Source organism: Haliotis rufescens, unplaced genomic scaffold (genome assembly GCF_023055435.1).
Source record: "Haliotis rufescens isolate VD_foot unplaced genomic scaffold, xgHalRufe1.0.p SCAF_10, whole genome shotgun sequence".
Classification (NCBI taxonomy): domain Eukaryota; kingdom Metazoa; phylum Mollusca; class Gastropoda; order Lepetellida; family Haliotidae; genus Haliotis; species Haliotis rufescens.
In genome coordinates, this window is record NW_025963780.1 from 23,153,633 (window position 1) to 23,172,748 (window position 19,116).

At 41.1% G+C, this 19,116-nt stretch overlaps 1 protein-coding gene across 5 annotated transcripts in view; it reads right to left on the minus strand.

Annotated features, from left to right (window-relative positions):
• Positions 1 to 19,116, minus strand: part of LOC124130846 (polypeptide N-acetylgalactosaminyltransferase 5-like) — a 390,720-nt gene that overhangs the window by 178,098 nt on the left and 193,506 nt on the right. For all 5 annotated transcript variants that reach the window (XM_046493865.2, XM_046493869.2, XM_046493866.2 and 2 more), the window contains one exon: positions 16,723 to 16,817. The gene's annotated coding sequence lies outside the window, so the exon portion shown is untranslated. The remainder of the gene's footprint in view (positions 1 to 16,722; positions 16,818 to 19,116) is intronic.

A 19,116-nucleotide genomic window follows, 5' to 3' on the forward strand; every position in this document is an offset into this window, starting at 1 on the left:
TGAGGCTTTGCCAGTGGTCCACGTCATTCATAGTGACTGAGGCGTTGCCAGTGGTCCATGTCATTGCTAGTGGACTGAGGCGTTGCCAGTGGTCCACATTATTGCTAGTGGACTGAGGCATTGCCAGTGGTCCATGTCATTGCTAGTGAACTGAGGCTTTGCCAGTGGTCCACATCATTGCTAATGGACTGAGGCGTTTCCAGTGGTCCACGTCATTGCTAGTGGACTGAGGCTTTGCCAGTGGTCCACGTCATTCATAGTGACTGAGGCGTTGCCAGTGGTCCATGTCATTGCTAGTGGACTGAGGCTTTGCCAGTGGTCCACATTATTGCTAGTGGACTGAGGCTTTGCCAGTGGTCCATGTCATTGCTAGTGGACTGAGGCTTTGCCAGTGGTCCACGTCATTCATAGTGACTGAGGCGTTGCCAGTGGTCCATGTCATTGCTAGTGGACTGAGGCGTTGCCAGTGGTTCACGTCATTCATAGTGACTGAGGCGTTGCCAGTGGTCCATGTCATTGCTAGTGGACTGAGGCATTGCCAGTGGTCCACGTCATTCATAGTGACTGAGGCGTTGCCAGTGGTCCACATCATTGCTAATGGACTGAGGCGTTGCCAGTGGTCCATGTCATTGCTAGTGGACTGAGGCATTGCCAGTGGTCCACGTCATTCATAGTGACTGAGGTGTTGTCAGTTGTCCACATTATTGCTAGTGGACTGAGGCTTTGCCAGTGGTCCATGTCATTGCTAGTGGACTGAGGCTTTGCCAGTGGTCCACGTCATTCATAGTGACTGAGGCGTTGCCAGTGGTCCATGTCATTGCTAGTGGACTGAGGCGTTGCCAGTGGTTCACGTCATTCATAGTGACTGAGGCGTTGCCAGTGGTCCATGTCATTGCTAGTGGACTGAGGCATTGCCAGTGGTCCACGTCATTCATAGTGACTGAGGCGTTGCCAGTGGTCCACATCATTGCTAATGGACTGAGGCGTTGCCAGTGGTCCATGTCATTGCTAGTGGACTGAGGCATTGCCAGTGGTCCACGTCATTCATAGTGACTGAGGTGTTGTCAGTTGTCCACATTATTGCTAGTGGACTGAGGCTTTGCCAGTGGTCCATGTCATTGCTAGTGGACTGAGGCATTGCCAGTGGTCCATGTCATTCATAGTGACTGAGGGGTTGCCAGTGGTCCATGTCATTGCTAGTGGACTGAGGCTTTGCCAGTGGTCCACGTCACTGCTAGTTGACTGAGGCATTGCCAGTGGTCAACGTCAGTCATAGTGACTGAGGGGTTGCCAGTGGTCCATGTCATTGCTAGTGGACTGAGGCTTTGCCAGTGGTCCACGTCATTCATAGTGACTGAGGTGTTGCCAGTAGTCCACGTCATTGCTAGTGGACTGAGGCATTGCCAGTGGTCCATGTCATTGCTAGTGGACTGAGGCATTGCCAGTGGTCCATGTCATTCATAGTGACTGAGGCATTGCCAGTGGTCCATGTCATTGCTAGTGGACTGAGGCTTTGCCAGTGGTCCACATTATTCATAGTGACTGAGGTATTGCCAGTGGTCCACGTCATTCATAGTGACTGAGGCGTTGCCAGTGGTCCACGTCATTGCTAGTGGACTGAGGCATTGCCAGTGGTCCACATCATTCATAGTGACTGAGGTATTGCCAGTGGTCCATGTCATTGCTAGTGGACTGAGGCATTGCCAGTGGTCCACGTCATTCATAGTGACTGAGGTGTTGTCAGTTGTCCACATTATTGCTAGTGGACTGAGGCTTTGCCAGTGGTCCACATCATTGCTAGTGGACTGAGGCGTTGCCAGTGGTCCATGTCATTGCTAGTGGACTGAGGCATTGCCAGTGGTTCACATCATTCATAGTGACTGAGGCATAGCCAGTGGTCCACATCATTGCTAGTGGACTGAGGCGTTGCCATTGGTCCATGTCATTGCTAGTGGACTGAGGCGTTGCCAGTGGTCCATGTCATTGCTAGTGGACTGAGGCATTGCCAGTGGTCCACGTCATTCATAGTGACTGAGGCGTTGCCAGTGGTCCACATCATTGCTAATGGACTGAGGCGTTGCCAGTGGTCCATGTCATTGCTAGTGGACTGAGGCATTGCCAGTGGTCCACGTCATTCATAGTGACTGAGGTGTTGTCAGTTGTCCACATTATTGCTAGTGGACTGAGGCTTTGCCAGTGGTCCACATCATTGCTAGTGGACTGAGGCGTTGCCAGTGGTCCATGTCATTGCTAGTGGACTGAGGCATTGCCAGTGGTTCACGTCATTCATAGTGACTGAGGCATAGCCAGTGGTCCACATTATTGCTAGTGGACTGAGGCGTTGCCATTGGTCCATGTCATTGCTAGTGGACTGAGGCTTTGCCAGTGGTCCACATCATTGCTAGTGGACTGAGGCATTGCCTGTGGTCCACATCATTGCTGAGTGGACTGAGGCGTTGCCCATGGTCAGATTAGCTAGTGTACTGAAGCTTTGTCAGTTGTCTGAATTGGACCGTTTCCTTGTGACTTGCTTCCCCCAGACAGATTCTGTGGGTCACAGGTTCACTTGCACTCTGGACCAATTATACATTCATCCGTCTTGGCTACTCTCGATATTAATCAAAACTGCAGCCATGTCTATCAGGGTTAGACTGACCTCATACGACCTCATATGAGGTCTGTGTAAGCCAATAAAACTCATACAAGTTCTCTTCAAACAGAAAATTCAAAACAGGTCAGCAGGACATGACACCATGAAGATTACTTGCCACTGAATCGACAAAGGTCTTTCCACCAGGAAAAACTATGGTAAAACAACAGGCTAATGTCACACGAGGTTCATAAGTGATTTACAAAATTGGGTATCAGACCGTTGCCATGGTGAAGTAATATCTCTCCTTTATCACTCTCGCATGCAATCTGGAATATACCTGGACCAACAATTTTATTGTCAATATCTCAAAATTACCGCAGCACCATAAAACCTGGGGTCATAAAAAATATGAATCATTGTCTTGGCTCCGAAATGTTACAGAAAAGTCAAAATTTTGCGAATTTGTGAACGCAATTCAGGCAGCCATATACGCTAATCCAAACCAACAGTTACACCCCAAACTTGATTTCATGTGGTCTGCCATTTTGTATGATCACAATAAATCACTTGGCTGAAGCAGTCTTGCATATTGATGTTAATGTGACCACAGAATGTATATTGTACTTAAATGCTTTTTACAAAGTCTTAAGACATATAATAGATCATTATAATGTTGACATAAATACGAGAAAGACATTATTGTACAGGAAATAGTTGTCCTTAAATTAATATGTCAGGCAGATGGACTCTAAAATCTCACATTGTCTCTGAACACCATGCTAGGCAATGATCATTGACCAGAAGACCTGGCATGTTGACCCTCTGTGTGTGGTCACTGGGCCCAGTGATCTTAAGACCATCGTAACTCCCATTCTTAAACATAGACCTACTGCAATATTACCATATTCAACGTAATAAGCGCCCCGCTCTAATAAGCGCCCACGGCAACATTTGCTAATATATTGGCTAGTGAACAATCCCAATTAGAACCCCTTCCGATTGATCAATGTACACAAGACTTATTTATTCGTTTATAATACGCACTCGTGTGTTATATGCAACCTTAATTATGGGCAATTAAATCCTGGAAAAATATATCTATTATTTCAGGCTGTCAGCATAAACCACACATTTATCTTTCAACTGTTTTTTTCACAAAATAATATTCTAAAAAGAGCCGCCTATTTCTAATTTTGCAAGCGCCCTAGGTGCTTATTATGTTGAATATGGTAATGATAGAGCTAACATGATCTAATTTACATATTGACCACAGACCTACAACATTCATAGCACCAAGATGATTGTTACTCTCATACTCATCAAATAGCTGAGAACCAGCCTTTTGTCTCTTGTAATGAGTGAGTGAGTGAGTTTGATTTTACGCCGCTTTTAGCAATATTCCAGCAATATCACAGCGGGGGACACCAGAAATGGGCTTCACACATTGTACCCATGATGGGAATCGAACCTTCGGTCTTCGGCATGACGAACAATCGCTTTAACCACTAGGCTACCCGACCGCCCCAGATGGTTGCTATGCACCCATACGCAGCTGCCATTGTGCCCAACCAATCATCTTTTTTATCTTTTATCCAAATTGGGTAGGAGGGATTTCATTCGCCACAAACCCCTCTGGCAAGACTGCAGGTTTCAAAACGCAAAGCTTCCTCCAAGTTTGACGTAACAGCTAAGTATAGGAAGGATAGAATCAAAGAATCGATGAAAACTTTCTCTGTGAAGTTTGCTTAAAAAATCTTTCAAAATTTCTCAATCTGTTGTAATTAGTTCTGAAAGGAAACCTTTGAAATTGGTCACATCAAATCTTTCAAAGACAGCCTTCATATTTGTGAAAAAATTCAACTGCAGAAAACTAAAAGCTGTATTATTTGATGTGAAACGAAGAGTCTATGTTAAAATGCCTATTACTGATATAAAGCAGAAAACCAAATGATGAAAAACCTTTTTGAAGTTACATTGATCAAAGTACAAAGATCCCAGTACAGAGTTCCTTTGCTGCTTATCCATATCATATAGTGGTAAATCAAACTTACCTAATTATCCTGGCACTATGACGTGGGCTGTCACTGTTTCAATTATCAAAATGTCTTTAAAGAAAAGTTCTTCCATATTCGTGTCAATGAAAATGACATAACATGCAAGATCAGATGACACAAGCTCTTCCATGGCCAAAGTGTTTTTTGCATATTCTGACTCTTCTACATCTCTAAGGTTCACTAATGTTAAACACCCATCAATGTATTCAATGCAATAGTGACATCACTGATTTGTATGTTCCATACAATGTTATTCCAAACTCTTATCATAAATATCATATTTCCTACCAACAGCGATCACCTCCATGGTCTGGTGGATAGAGAACGGAATTTTGGAGGTTTAATCCTCAACCTTGTCATATCAAAACATGTGAAAAGATGGTACTTGTTGTTATCCTGCCTGGTATTGAGAGAACAAAGCCTTGTCATACCAAAACATGTGGAAAGATGGTACTTGTTGTTACCCTGCCTGGCTTTGAGGGAACAAAGCCTTGTCACACCAAAACATGTGAAAAGATGGTACTTGTTGTTACCCTGCCTGGCATTGAGGGAATAAAGCCTCGTCATACCAAAACATGTGAAAAGATGGTACTTGTTGTTACCCTGCCTGGCATTAAGGGGATAAAACAAGGACTGGTTGGCTCAGAATAAGTATGTCGTGTCAGAGTATGGTATCCATGTTAAACCGTAGCATGGTATCTCGTTGACAAAGAATAATGAAACTGGCATTAGTCAGGACAAGTACAAGCAGACACAGAGTCACACATGCATGTGCGCCCTTATATAAGTGCGATAATCTTGAATGTGACATCATACCCCATTTCACCTAAACTACCAACAACACAGTGATATTTCTACAATCAATAAGAAATGTATCATTTGGACTGGTTCCTGGTTGTAAATGCATTGCATCACCTTTAGGATGTAAAGATAGAGATTCTTGTCACAATCGTATCTGATAAATCTATTTTTAGGTGACATCAATGTGGGGATTGCCCTTTTGGTTGATATCTGACATCTTCACTCATGGCAGTGTATCTAATAAATACAATATATTGGGATTACCTTTCCTATACAAAATAAAAATAATTAAAAACAAAAGTATATGCACAAAAAAGAAAAAAATGAAGATCCATTTACACATTTTTTATTCGGCCTGAATGAAACTTGAAATAATTTGTTTGAAATATGTATTGATTCTTTGTGCTGACCTCTGTTTTTGAGTGAGTGAGTGAGTGAGTGAGTGAGTTGAGTTTAACACCGCTTTTAACATTGTTCCAGTTATAACACTGCGTGTCAGCTTAATGTGGGAGGAGAGCTCGAAGTGATGCAGGTCTCAGACATTTACCACTTTGGTGAAACCCACGAGCACGGGTATGGTGCTGACAAACCTAGAAACATAATCAACGCGAACTGGGATTTGAGCCCACAATCATAGGTTTCTGGCGAGCCCAAGGGATGCAACTCTGCACAGCAAATTGCGGCACCTTAGACGACTTGGCCACCCATGCCCCCTTTTTTTAGATAAAGATTCATTTGCAGCCCATGCAAACAGATTAAAAGTTTCACAAAAATCGATGCATATTACTGAAGGAAAACTGTCTACATCATTGTTTAGTATTCTGTTGCCTTGGTGCCATGCTTCTTCATTTATTTCTTGTCTTTTACTTCATGTCCTAGTTGAATCTATGATCCAAGAAATATAAAAAATACCTCAACATTCTAATCCAATAAATGTAGGATACGGAAAGAATGTTAGCATCGCCTAAAGCTTAAACATCGCTCTTAACAGTCTCCAAAACATACACGCCTCCACATGTTCATTCTGAAGTGAGACCTGTTAGAAGCATGCCCTATGCCACATTGAACACCTTCTGACCTAAGGCACAAAGCCAATATTGAAGTTGATGTCTAGACTGCCAAGCATCATAGGATCCCATCTCTAAACATTTACGAACTTACGATTTCGATTACAGCATCAGATTAAAGCAGTATACCGTACCATGTACACAAGCCACAAATGTTAACATTTATCGGCAGTGGAATCTCAACCATTGAAAACTTGGTCAAACATCCCTTTATAGAATACACCCTGTAACATAAACATATTTCATTTGCTGGGAAACTTGGTAATGTGAATGCTTTGTGTGGACGCTTAATGTGAATGCCGAATGTGAATGCTCTGGCTGATTGAATGGTATTCAAGAGCCAATATTTTTTTTTCAACTCATAAAATCAAATTTTGGTTATCAGGGCTATTTGAGGATGGATTGGGTGACATATTGATTAGATGAAGTCTGACTGATCTTAAATGATTTTCTGCCCTTTCACGCAAAGAACTTATCTTTCAATGGTTGTAAATTACGAATTGAAGAAAGAGGCTTAGCTCCAGACGGTACTTTATTTTGTTTTCTATTGCACGATTTTTTTATAATTTGGAGACAAAGAAGAATCTATTACAGAAAGATCTGGGTCCAGACAACCAAAATGTTTATTCTAATAATCCAACCTCACATCGTTTCTGAATTAATTTTGTGGATTTTCCAAACTGGCAACTTGCATTACTTTAATAGGGTACCAGCTTCAAATATACCACAAAGAGATTTTAAATAAGATTTTTAAGCAAATAATTCAAACAAATAAAAAAATAATTGCAAAAACTGTTTGATAGTTTCAGAAGTTTAAACAGAGAAACAACCAAAGAAGGGTCGGATGTGTAGATAGTTTAGTCGACATTGTGTGGTGCGGTGTGGTGTTGGTGTGTGGCGCGGCGTGGCGTGGCCAAAAGGAGTTCAATGTTGTGTTCAAGATTATTGCACTGCTAGCTTCATAGTGCTTGCCCTCAGAGATACCATGCCACAGTTTAACATGGACACCCCTCTCAGACACAGGATACTGAATCCGAGCCAACTAGTCCTGCTCGGGCAGCGGAAGGTCTGGGGTTCGATCCCCCGGCCGCTTCATACCAAAAGAAGTTAAAAGATGGTACTTGTTGTTATCCTGCCTAGCGCTTGGCATTAAGAGGATTAAATATGGACTGGCTGCCCCGAAGTAAAATGTGTCTGTGTGGGGTATTCATGTTAAACTGCTGTTACAATGTGTAGTAGCACAGTGGATAGTGTTCTAGCTCAACAGAGGTTTGACTCTCACCATCCATGGTTACAATGTGTAGTAGCACAGTGGGTAGTGTTCTAGCTCAACAGAGGTTTGACTCTCACCATCCATGGTTACAATGTGTAGTAGCACAGTGGGTAGTGTTCTAGCTCAACAGAGGTTTGACTCTCACCGTCCATGGTTACAATGTGTAGTAGCACAGTGGATAGTGTTCTAGCTCAACAGAGGTTTGACTCTCACCATCCATGGTTACAATGTGTAGTAGCACAGTGGGTAGTGTTCTAGCTCAACAGAGGTTTGACTCTCACCATCCATGGTTACAATGCGTAGTAGCACAGTGGGTAGTGTTCTAGCTCAACAGAAGTTTGACTCTCACTGTCCATGGTTACAATGTGTAGTAGCACAGTGGGTAGTGTTCTAGCTCAACAGAAGTTTGACTCTCACTGTCCATGGTTACAATGTGTAGTAGCACAGTGGGTAGTGTTCTAGCTCAACAGAGGTTTGACTCTCACCATCCATGGTCACAATGTGTAGTAGCACAGTGGGTAGTGTTCTAGCTCAACAGAGGTTTGACTATCACCATCCATGGTTACAATGTGTAGTAGCACAGTGGGTAGTGTTCTAGCTCAACAGAAGTTTGACTCTCACCGTCCATGGTTACAATGTGTAGTAGCACAGTGGGTAGTGTTCTAGCTCAACAGAGGTTTGACTCTCACCGTCCATGGTTACAATGTGTAGTAGCACAGTGGGTAGTGTTCTACCTCAACAGAGGTTTGACTCTCACCGTCCATGGTTACAATATGTAGTAGCACAGTGGGTAGTGTTCTAGCTCAACAGAGGTTTGACTCTCACCGTCCATGGTTACAATGTGTAGTAGCACAGTGGATAGTGTTCTAGCTCAACAGAGGTTTGACTCTCACCATCCATGGTTACAATGTGTAGTAGCACAGTGGGTAGTGTTCTAGCTCAACAGAGGTTTGACTCTCACCGTCCATGGTTACAATGTGTAGTAGCACAGTGGGTAGTGTTCTAGCTCAACAGAAGTTTGACTCTCACCGTCCATGGTTACAATGTGTAGTAGCACAGTGGGTAGTGTTCTACCTCAACAGAGGTTTGACTCTCACCGTCCATGGTTACAATGTGTAGTAGCACAGTGGGTAGTGTTCTACCTCAACAGAAGTTTGACTCTCACTGTCCATGGTTACAATGTGTAGTAGCACAGTGGGTAGTGTTCTAGCTCAACAGAAGTTTGACTCTCACTGTCCATGGTTACAATGTGTAGTAGCACAGTGGGTAGTGTTCTAGCTCAACAGAGGTTTGACTCTCACCATCCATGGTTACAATGTGTAGTAGCACAGTGGGTAGTGTTCTACCTCAACAGAAGTTTGACTCTCACCGTCCATGGTTACAATGTGTAGTAGCACAGTGGGTAGTGTTCTAGCTCAACAGAAGTTTGACTCTCACCGTCCATGGTTACAATGTGTAGTAGCACAGTGGGTAGTGTTCTAGCTCAACAGAAGTTTGACTCTCACTGTCCATGGTTACAATGTGTAGTAGCACAGTGGGTAGTGTTCTAGCTCAACAGAGGTTTGACTCTCACCATCCATGGTCACAATGTGTAGTAGCACAGTGGGTAGTGTTCTAGCTCAACAGAGGTTTGACTATCACCATCCATGGTTACAATGTGTAGTAGCACAGTGGGTAGTGTTCTAGCTCAACAGAAGTTTGACTCTCACCGTCCATGGTTACAATGTGTAGTAGCACAGTGGGTAGTGGTCTAGCTCAACAGAGGTTTGACTCTCACCGTCCATGGTTACAATGTGTAGTAGCACAGTGGGTAGTGTTCTACCTCAACAGAGGTTTGACTCTCACCGTCCATGGTTACAATGTGTAGTAGCACAGTGGGTAGTGTTCTAGCTCAACAGAAGTTTGACTCTCACCGTCCATGGTTACAATGTGTAGTAGCACAGTGGGTAGTGTTCTAGCTCAACAGAAGTTTGACTCTCACCGTCCATGGTTACAATGTGTAGTAGCACAGTGGGTAGTGTTCTACCTCAACAGAGGTTTGACTCTCACCATCCATGGTTACAATGTGTAGTAGCACAGTGGGTAGTGTTCTAGCTCAACAGAAGTTTGACTCTCACCGTCCATGGTTACAATGTGTAGTAGCACAGTGGGTAGTGTTCTACCTCAACAGAAGTTTGACTCTCACCATCCTCGGTTAATTAAATTGATTCCCTGCATCCATGGTTTTAAGCACTACCTGTACAGTGGTCAGAAAAGTTTCTTTGCCTAACCACATAGTATTAATTTGTTGAAAACATTGCCCTGTCGGAAAGAATTAGATCAGAGCAGATGCTTTCAAAAGTAACGCTGGAGTTACTGACATTATTTTCCTTATGACAGGGAGTAATCGTGACACAAATTTGTAACACTTCCAATCTTTACTGGACAACATCCAACACATTCCATCAATTAAATACCACAGCAATTAACATTTTGGTCAGTTTTTTCTCAAAAGGACAATTTCTTTTTCTTGACTGTAAATTGTAAGATCAATACATTCAATTTCCCAAATCCCCAAAACATCTTCGAAGTTAAATTATTAACAACACTTCAGGGATCCAAGTCGTGCCTAATTTACCTAAAACTGATTAAAACAAAAGCTATTCCATAACGCCTACCAATGAGAAGATCCTATATTCATTTACATGATATGATTCTAGCTAACTTTGTTATTTAAAACTGAGTGTGGGAGTCTGGGTGAGTGAGTGAGTTGGGTTTAACGCTGCTTTTAACAGTATTCCAGTTTCATCACGGTGTGATGTTTCTAGGTTTGTCAGCACCATACCCATGCTCGTGGGTTTCACATTAAGCTGACATACCTGGAATAATATTAAAAGTTGCGTTAAACCCAACTCACTCACTCACTCACTCATCAAGGCGTGTCAGCTTGATGTGGGGGGAAAGCTTGAAGTGATGCAGATCTTCAGCACTTTAGTGAAACCCATGAGCACCAGTATGCTGAGATGTTAAGATGACTGCCCTCCCCTCTGCCAGTAATTTATATTATAGCTAAAATGGATAGAATTATCATTAAACCGCCCGCACGTTATCAGAAATGAGCGGGCCACTGTAACTTGATAATGCCCTCATATTGCCATTATCAAGCCCGTTGTGAGGTGACGTCATAGGGTAGAGAAAATGACGTCATAGGGTAGAGAAAGTGACGTCATAGGGTAGAGAAAGTGACGTCATCTGGTTTGTTCTATGACGTTTCCATGTTTGTAAAATGGGGTCAGTGACATTCGTGTTGATTGCAGTAAATGTTTCAAAACCGATGTTGTTGTTTCTTTTTATTTGATAACAAATTCCATCCATTTTAGCTATAATAACGATAACGCTATTTTTCAGGGCATTATCATTTGCAGAAGCCCTCGGTCTTTTCAACTGCCCTCCTTTGTCGGGCAGTTAATGGAAAACCTCAGGCTTCTGCAAATGATAATGCCCTGAAAAATAGCGTTATCCTTATAGTAATTGATACAAACTATTTAACTCTTTGCTCTAATTTGGCTTAAAAGATTCTAATGAATCAACATACACCGTGTTATTGAGAAGAAAATCATCCTGTATCAGTGCTGTGATCAGTATCGATTCCCCATGGTCTAGCACGACTATCCACATCTTTGACAGAGCAAGAAATAGAAGTCCTGTCTGTAGCAATATTATTTATCCCAAAACTATTCACTCATAGCACATAACTGTCATCGAACACGTCCTATATCAGTAACAATTGGATTGTCTGGGAACAAGGCATTCATGGATATATATCCGCTAGCATCAGTATTTGGAAGCCTAAAGACACGTAAAAAATATTCCTCCAACGATATCAAAATTGGTATTCAAATTAAATCTTTTAAACTTTTCAACAGTTTTCTGTTGGCATGTATAATTAAAGTATATTCTGAGTTAGTTTAATTTTTGGCAAAAAAATGGTGTTGAAGGAAGAACAATTAATATAAACATTTAGAAGGAAATATTTTTATGGAATTCACTTGACAGCATATTTCTAATAACAAGAATGGGCAAGAACAATAATGACTTTTGGACTTGTCAAAGAAATTGGCAAAAACTCAAATGAAACAAAGTTCTATTGAACACGGAATCTGTCTCACAGAATTTTTTAGAGAAAGCTGATCTTGTGTCCAGTGACAGTATATAACTTCAGTTCGTACAAACCACATAATCATCCATTTGAAAAACTCAAATGAATCCAAAGAAACTGTTTATGCAACATTCTTCCCAAATTGGTTGCAAGATCCATGTTCCTGATGAGCATAGCATTAGAAATGATTTTTACTATAGGCACATGCACTGCATATATCATTCTGTTGTTTCTTTTATTCTTCTTGGTTCCATGTTGTCATGACGCATCGACCCGTAATGGCGTGTCTTCAGATCTTTGTTTTGCGGTCGAGATCTAAGATCGGATATAATGAGATTGGACAAACAGTTGTTTTATCCTACCTTGCAATTGAAAAACTCTAACAACTCCAAAGCACAAATATCTCTTACCAGGTACTCAAAAAGACTTAAAACACAAAGGCATCTGAAAAATAATAATAGCAACATAAATGATATCCTTGTAACTTAGACATCTCATTGGACGCTCAGCTCTCGTGTAACACAACATAGACTAGACACATAAAATTCATGATTATGGACAAAAATCGTGCAAAAATACACTTCAAATAAGAGTAATTTTAATCTGACAACTGAGCTGCATTTAGCCCTGAAATGGATTATAGTCTCGGTCAAACGAGGAGATAAGAGTTTTCATGTGTCTGTCCCACAGACCCTGAAACAAATATATCTAATACAGCCCATGCAAGTCTATAATAGTGGGCAAGTCTAGATTACTGCAGTTTCAGGAAATGAAGAGAGTCTTTGGGGTCCTTTTAACAATTTTTTTGCTGTAAAATATGTTCATTGCGGAGCCTAGAGTTAGTCTATCCTACAACCAGCACTACTCCATACACAACAATGTGCGTGGTGAGGAAACTGCCCAGACGATACGACAGTGATCCATCACAACAAGCCGAGTTTAGAGAATAACTTGGACCAAGATGGTTCCGAAACCTGACAAGGATGTGCGAGAGATGCAGCTGAACGATGCCTGCATGATATGGTGATGGTGGTCGTCAAGCCTGTCTGTTCCCAGTACTGATAAAAATTGTTCCATTACAACCTTGACACATATCCCCTAGGGCACAATTCTGAATTTCGGTGAGGTCTTGACTCCTTCCGTGAGGCTGAATATTGGTTTCACACTAGACTGTTGATAGGTATTAACTTACCGGTACTACAACTACATACTGACTCCTACTATCATATGTGCTTTTTCTTTTGGAGTGTGTGTGTGGGAGGGGGAGCGTGTGTGTGTGTGTTAAAGTTAACAAACAATCAGTCAAAATTCGGTCATATTGACAGACACATTTGTACATTACATGTTTTAATTACTTTACTATGATTGTGATCCCAGTAAGTTTCATACAAGGCATTCAGAAAGCCTACTTTGTCTAACTCAAATTTTATTATATACAAGAAACTACACAAAATTTAAGTTTGACAATCTGATAATTTTTTTTATTTTTTTTTAAATTTTTTTTTTGGGGGGAAATACTGTTCAAAGCGATGTTAACCCAAGTCACTCACTTCAATCCATTGACTGGACTGATCCCTGTAGGTAGATCGTAGTGGTTCGAGAAAAGGCTAAGGGAAGTAACCTGGTTCCAACACACATCTTACACCATTTAATTTATCGCTTTGAAAATTAAAGACGCTCCAAGCATCCTGAATCGTTTGACGAAACATGAAGGAAGCTGTGAACATACTGGTAGAGAGTTGTCAATATCAGTAGCTGGTTGGCGGTGATGGTGTTCGTCTTGATGTACACTGCACCTGTCAGCTGAGAACCAGGAAGTGGATGCCAGGTCCATAGCACATCGCCTGGTTTCTGGTCAGCACTGTAAAAACCCTAAGGGCCTGTACACATGGATGTCTAGACTAAAATCTAGTCTCTGAAATGAACATATCGTACATAAAAAAAACAGTTGTTCAGTTATCTTAATAAAAATATAGTAAAAAGGAGCCCAGTGACTCTCTTCATCCTGATACTGCAGTGATCTAGACTTGCCAAACATTATAGACTTGCATGGGCTGTATTTGATATATATTTGTATCAGGGTCTGTAAGACAGACTAATGGATGCCAACATCTAGGAGCTGAGTCAGATCCTCAGACTTGTGTCTAAGGCAATAATTATTTGTTTAAATGATAATTTCTAGATTACAAGAACAAGTGGTCCCCATAAAAGACTGGCATTCTTAGATGTCTAGATTTGCCTATTATAAGGTGAGGTGAAATGGGTTTTTTAACATCATGTCCAAGATTATTGCACTTATATAGCGACATGTATGCACGTGTGTGTGTGTGTGTGTGTGTGTGTGTGTGTGTGTGTGTGTGTGTGTGTGTGTGTGTGTGTGTGTGTGTGTATGTGTGTGTGTGTGTGTGTGTGTGTGTGTGTGGCTGCTTGTACTAGTCCAGTCCTTGTTTTAGCCAATTAATGTTGAGTGCCAGGCAGGGTAACAACAAGTACCAGTAAAAACTTATCTCAACACAGAACAACCGATCAACCTAGAACAACTTCTCTCAACACAGAACAACTTATCTCAACACAGAACAACTTATCTCAACACAGAACAACTTATCTCAACACAGAACAACCTATCTCAACCTAAGCAACTTATCTCAACACAGAACAACTTATCTCAACACAGAACAACTTATCTCAACACAGAACAACCTATCTCAACACAGAACAACTTATCTCAACAGAACAACTTATCTCAGCACAGAACAACTTATCTCAACACAGAACAACCTATCTCAACACAGAACAACTTATTTCAACACAGAACAACTTATCTCAACACAGAACAACGGATCAACCTAGAACAACTTATCTCAACACAGAACAACCTATCTCAACACAGAACAACCTATCTCAACACAGAACAACCTATCTCAACACAGAACAACTTATCTCAACACAGAACAACTTATTTCAACACAGAACAACTTATCTCAACACAGAACAACTTATCTCAACACAGAACAACCTTTCTCAACACAGAACAACCTATCTCAACACAGAACAACCTATCTCAACACAGAACAACTTATCTCAACACAGAACAACTTATCTCAACACAGAACAACTTATCTCAAACCTAACAACTTATCTGCAGACAGAAACTAAATCTCTGTGAAGCAAGACGTAGACGTACACAACATCGCTCCAGGAGCTCATGTACTTAAGAGCTCCCACTCATCACTTCCATCGAATCATGCCAATCTATCACACTTAAGCTGAACAATCACAGAACTTAAAAATACACGGAAGAACAATTGATTAATATTCAAAATAATACCAGAAACCCATTTTTTCACATGTCTGTTGACATATTGAGTGATTTCGCATTTCATTGGACATTAATGGCATAGTTTCTCACTCTTGAAATGGATTAAGTTGTGTCACATACCAGGAAGATAAAAAAATGTGTATGTGTTTGATCAAAACTGTCATGATTGTATCGGAAACTTTCTTTAAACATCTTTTAGACAGCAGAAGTCAAGACACATTCACCAGGAGAAATATTATGCCAAAAACTGTTCACAACGTTTGGCACCAATGAATTGACACCATCAAAATCTGTTAAATATAGTCTTCTATTCAGAACATTGAAAAAAAATAATTTGCAAATATTTATCTCTCATAAGAAACATTTGATTAAGATCAAACCAATTTCATTATTTGTTGCTATTTTTTTTATAAACTTCTTTATTCACTAACAGATTTCTATGGTAATATACTTAATCAACTACCTTCACTGAATATTGCTCACAAAGAATGTGCTTAGTGTATGAGTGACTGAGTCTATTTTATGAGCTATTTTATAGGTATTCACGGCGGGTTGCGTGCACTTTCAGCACCTGTGGCTTAAAATCAAGTGACTTTATGTCGTTACACGTTGTCTGTCATCCACTTGTGATCCACTTGTCATCTCCTCTGACACTACAGACCTATTGCACTGAGATTTTACAAACTGATCCCATCAATGATGTCTTTAAAAAAGTACCAAAAAAATTCTGATCTGTTTTTTAAACATTGCCGTCATTATGTCTTCATAATTCAGGCGAGATTCAGAGTTTTGTGGTTCTGTGTTTAATCATATTTCCCAACTTTTGATGTAGTTATTAACTAAATAGTGCTGACCCATTCATTACACGCTGAGGAATAACATTATATAAGGAGAGGCGAGGTGGAATCGTTTGACGAGGTGAGGTGAAATCGTTTAACACTGCATTCTAGATATTACTCATAAAGCAACAAGCATGCACATGTGTGTGTCTCTGCTTGAACTAGTCCGGGCTCTAAACTGTTTTATAGTGCTTGCCCACAGAGGAAACCTGAATCTCTACTGACTCTGAGCCAACCAGTCCTTGTTTTATCCCCGTAATGCCGGGTGCCAGGCAGGGTAACAACAAGTACCATCTTTTAACATATTTTGGTATGACACAACCAGGGGATCAAACAACTGACCTTCTGCTCTTCGAGCAGACACTCTGTCCAGTGTACCACGGAGGGGTCTTTCCATGCTGAGTGAGTGAGTATGGGTTTATGTCGCTATTAATAATATTCCAGCAATATCACGACGGGGGACACCAGAAATGGGCTTCACATATCGAACCTGGGTCTTTGGCGTGATGAGCAAACGCTTTAACCACTAGGCTACCAGACTGCCCCTTTTCCATGCTGAGCTATATCACGCTGTGAAATATAACATATAATGTAGGACATCTCGCCATCTCAACAATGATGAAAAATATTTCTCTTACCTTCCGAAGAGTTAACGTATTGAAGTAAGTCCAACTCCTAAAATCCAAGAATCAACTAGATGATGATAACACAATCACTTTGTGTGGGTTCATACCTGGAAAAAATAAAATATAATTGTTCAACAAGAACAAAAATATATGATATGTACAGATTAAAATAAAAAATGCAGCAAAGAGTGTTTGGGTGATCCTGGCACATTCAGGATGGTTAGGCTGATCATCAGCTCAGGGCCCTTGCCCCCTCTTCACGCAGCCCAGACAGCGAATGGGACTTAACATTCTAGTCAAACCCACCCAGAAGTTTTCGGAGAATGTGAAGACTCCCCACCACTGCAGCCTTCCGCATTACCTAGATTGATCAAGCAAATCACCAAGCCTGATCCCCCGATTACAACCTGCATTGGTTGCAGGGGACCAAATTCTAACCTGGAATCCCCACTAGACCTTAATAATGCCACAAGAAGAGTTAATCCCCATTCACCCCCTCATTCCTCTGACCTGGTGAGATGTAAGGAAGAAACTCTTCCTTGCTCTATTCCTGATCTTCTAGAAGTATATGTCAAGTCAAGCCTCATGAGAAAAGGCTCATTAATGACCACGGCACTCATTTATGTCAAAGACACGGTGTCTATATCTAACAGAATCAGGAAGTGTCAAAACAAAATGGCACTAACTTGCCATGTATTTCAAAGAAATTATTGCCCATTCATGTTTTGATACAATCAGTAGTTAACAGTCTCATGGTATCTGCATAAATGTGATTTAAGATTCTATTCTTATTCATTTTTTTAACAATATTGGAATATATTACAGTGTCAGCCCAGGTCTTAGACATTTACCAGCCCATTATGCTGACAACTCTAGAAACATATATAGGGTGAATACATGATTTTAACCCACAATCCTAAGTTCCTGGCACGCCTAAGGGATGCAACTCTGCACAGAAAATTACAACGTTTTATGCAACTTTGCCGTCCAAGGTCTCCCAATGTATGCTGGAGACATAATAAAGTGGGATGACTGTATGCCGCAGTGCTATGTCCACAGCTCTCAATGTGCAGAATATGGTTTGGAAACACCAACTGAAGTACAATTCACACCAATACAGGTAAATTACCTTAAATGTCTAGTTTGTAGCACACAGCAAGGGAAACTTAAACTCTCATAGCATCAAACAGGGGCAGATAACTATTATGATGTACAGGAAGGGCAGAGAACTCTCATCACATACGTCAATGGCAGATAACTCATCTCACAAAATTAGCTAACTCAGTTCACATAACAAGAGCAGGTAACTCTCATTGCATACAAAGGGAGATAACTCTAATCACATACATCAAAGACAGATAACTCTCATCACACAAAGCCATTGCCGTTAACTCAATTCCTTAGTTTCCTTCCTTCCTCCTAAGCCTGTGAGACCGGTGAAGATCCGGGCTAGAATAGGTCTCCTGATAGGCATCCCATGCTTGCCATAAAAGGCGACTATGCATGTCGTAAGAGGCGACTAACAGGATCGGGTGGTCAGGCTCGCTGACTTGGCTGATGCATGTCATTGATTCCAATTGCATGGATAGATGCTCATGATATTAATCACTGGATTGTCTGGTCCAGACCCGATTATTGAGTAGCTAGAATATTGCTGAGTGCGGCGTTAAACAACAAACCAACCAACCGTAGCATGTGACACCTTCAAGAAACCCTCCAAGTATTAAAGCTGCTACCAATGTGCAAGCGGCCATCATAAGAATCTTGAAAAATTTCCCTCAAATCCCAAATGTAGTGACATTTTATATTTGGTGTATTTCTTTTGGAATACCATTATAAGTGAATTGGATATTTCTTCGGCTAATTTACTGTTTCCCAGAGGGTTCTATGTTTGTTTATATAATTAGATTGGTTCGTGATTGCAGATAAATGGAAAAGCACCTAACTTCCCACTCACATTCTCTCTCTAGACTAAGTACATGATAGTTTAAATGAAATAGAAACTCAAATTGACAAACACCTAAGTAATCTAGCTTGAGGAAGAGTATTCAGCGCCATGACAATCATCACTGTCAGTCCGTTAGTCAATTGCTGATCAACTTGACCTGTAAAGATCTGGGTTAGAATAGGCCTTTAGCAATGCATTCTTTCTGTAAAAGATGGCTATGCTTGTCGTAAGAGGCAATTAATGGGATCAGGTGGTCAGGCTCACTTACTTGGTTGATGCATGTTATCATATTCCAATTGCGTGGATCGCTGCTCATGATGTCAATCACTAGATTGTCTGGTTCAGACTTGATTATTTACAGACTGCCGTCTTACAGCTGGAATATTGCTGAGTGCAGTGTTAAACAACAAACAAACAAGATCAACTTCATGAATGGTTGCAAAGTGCCCAGCACTGTG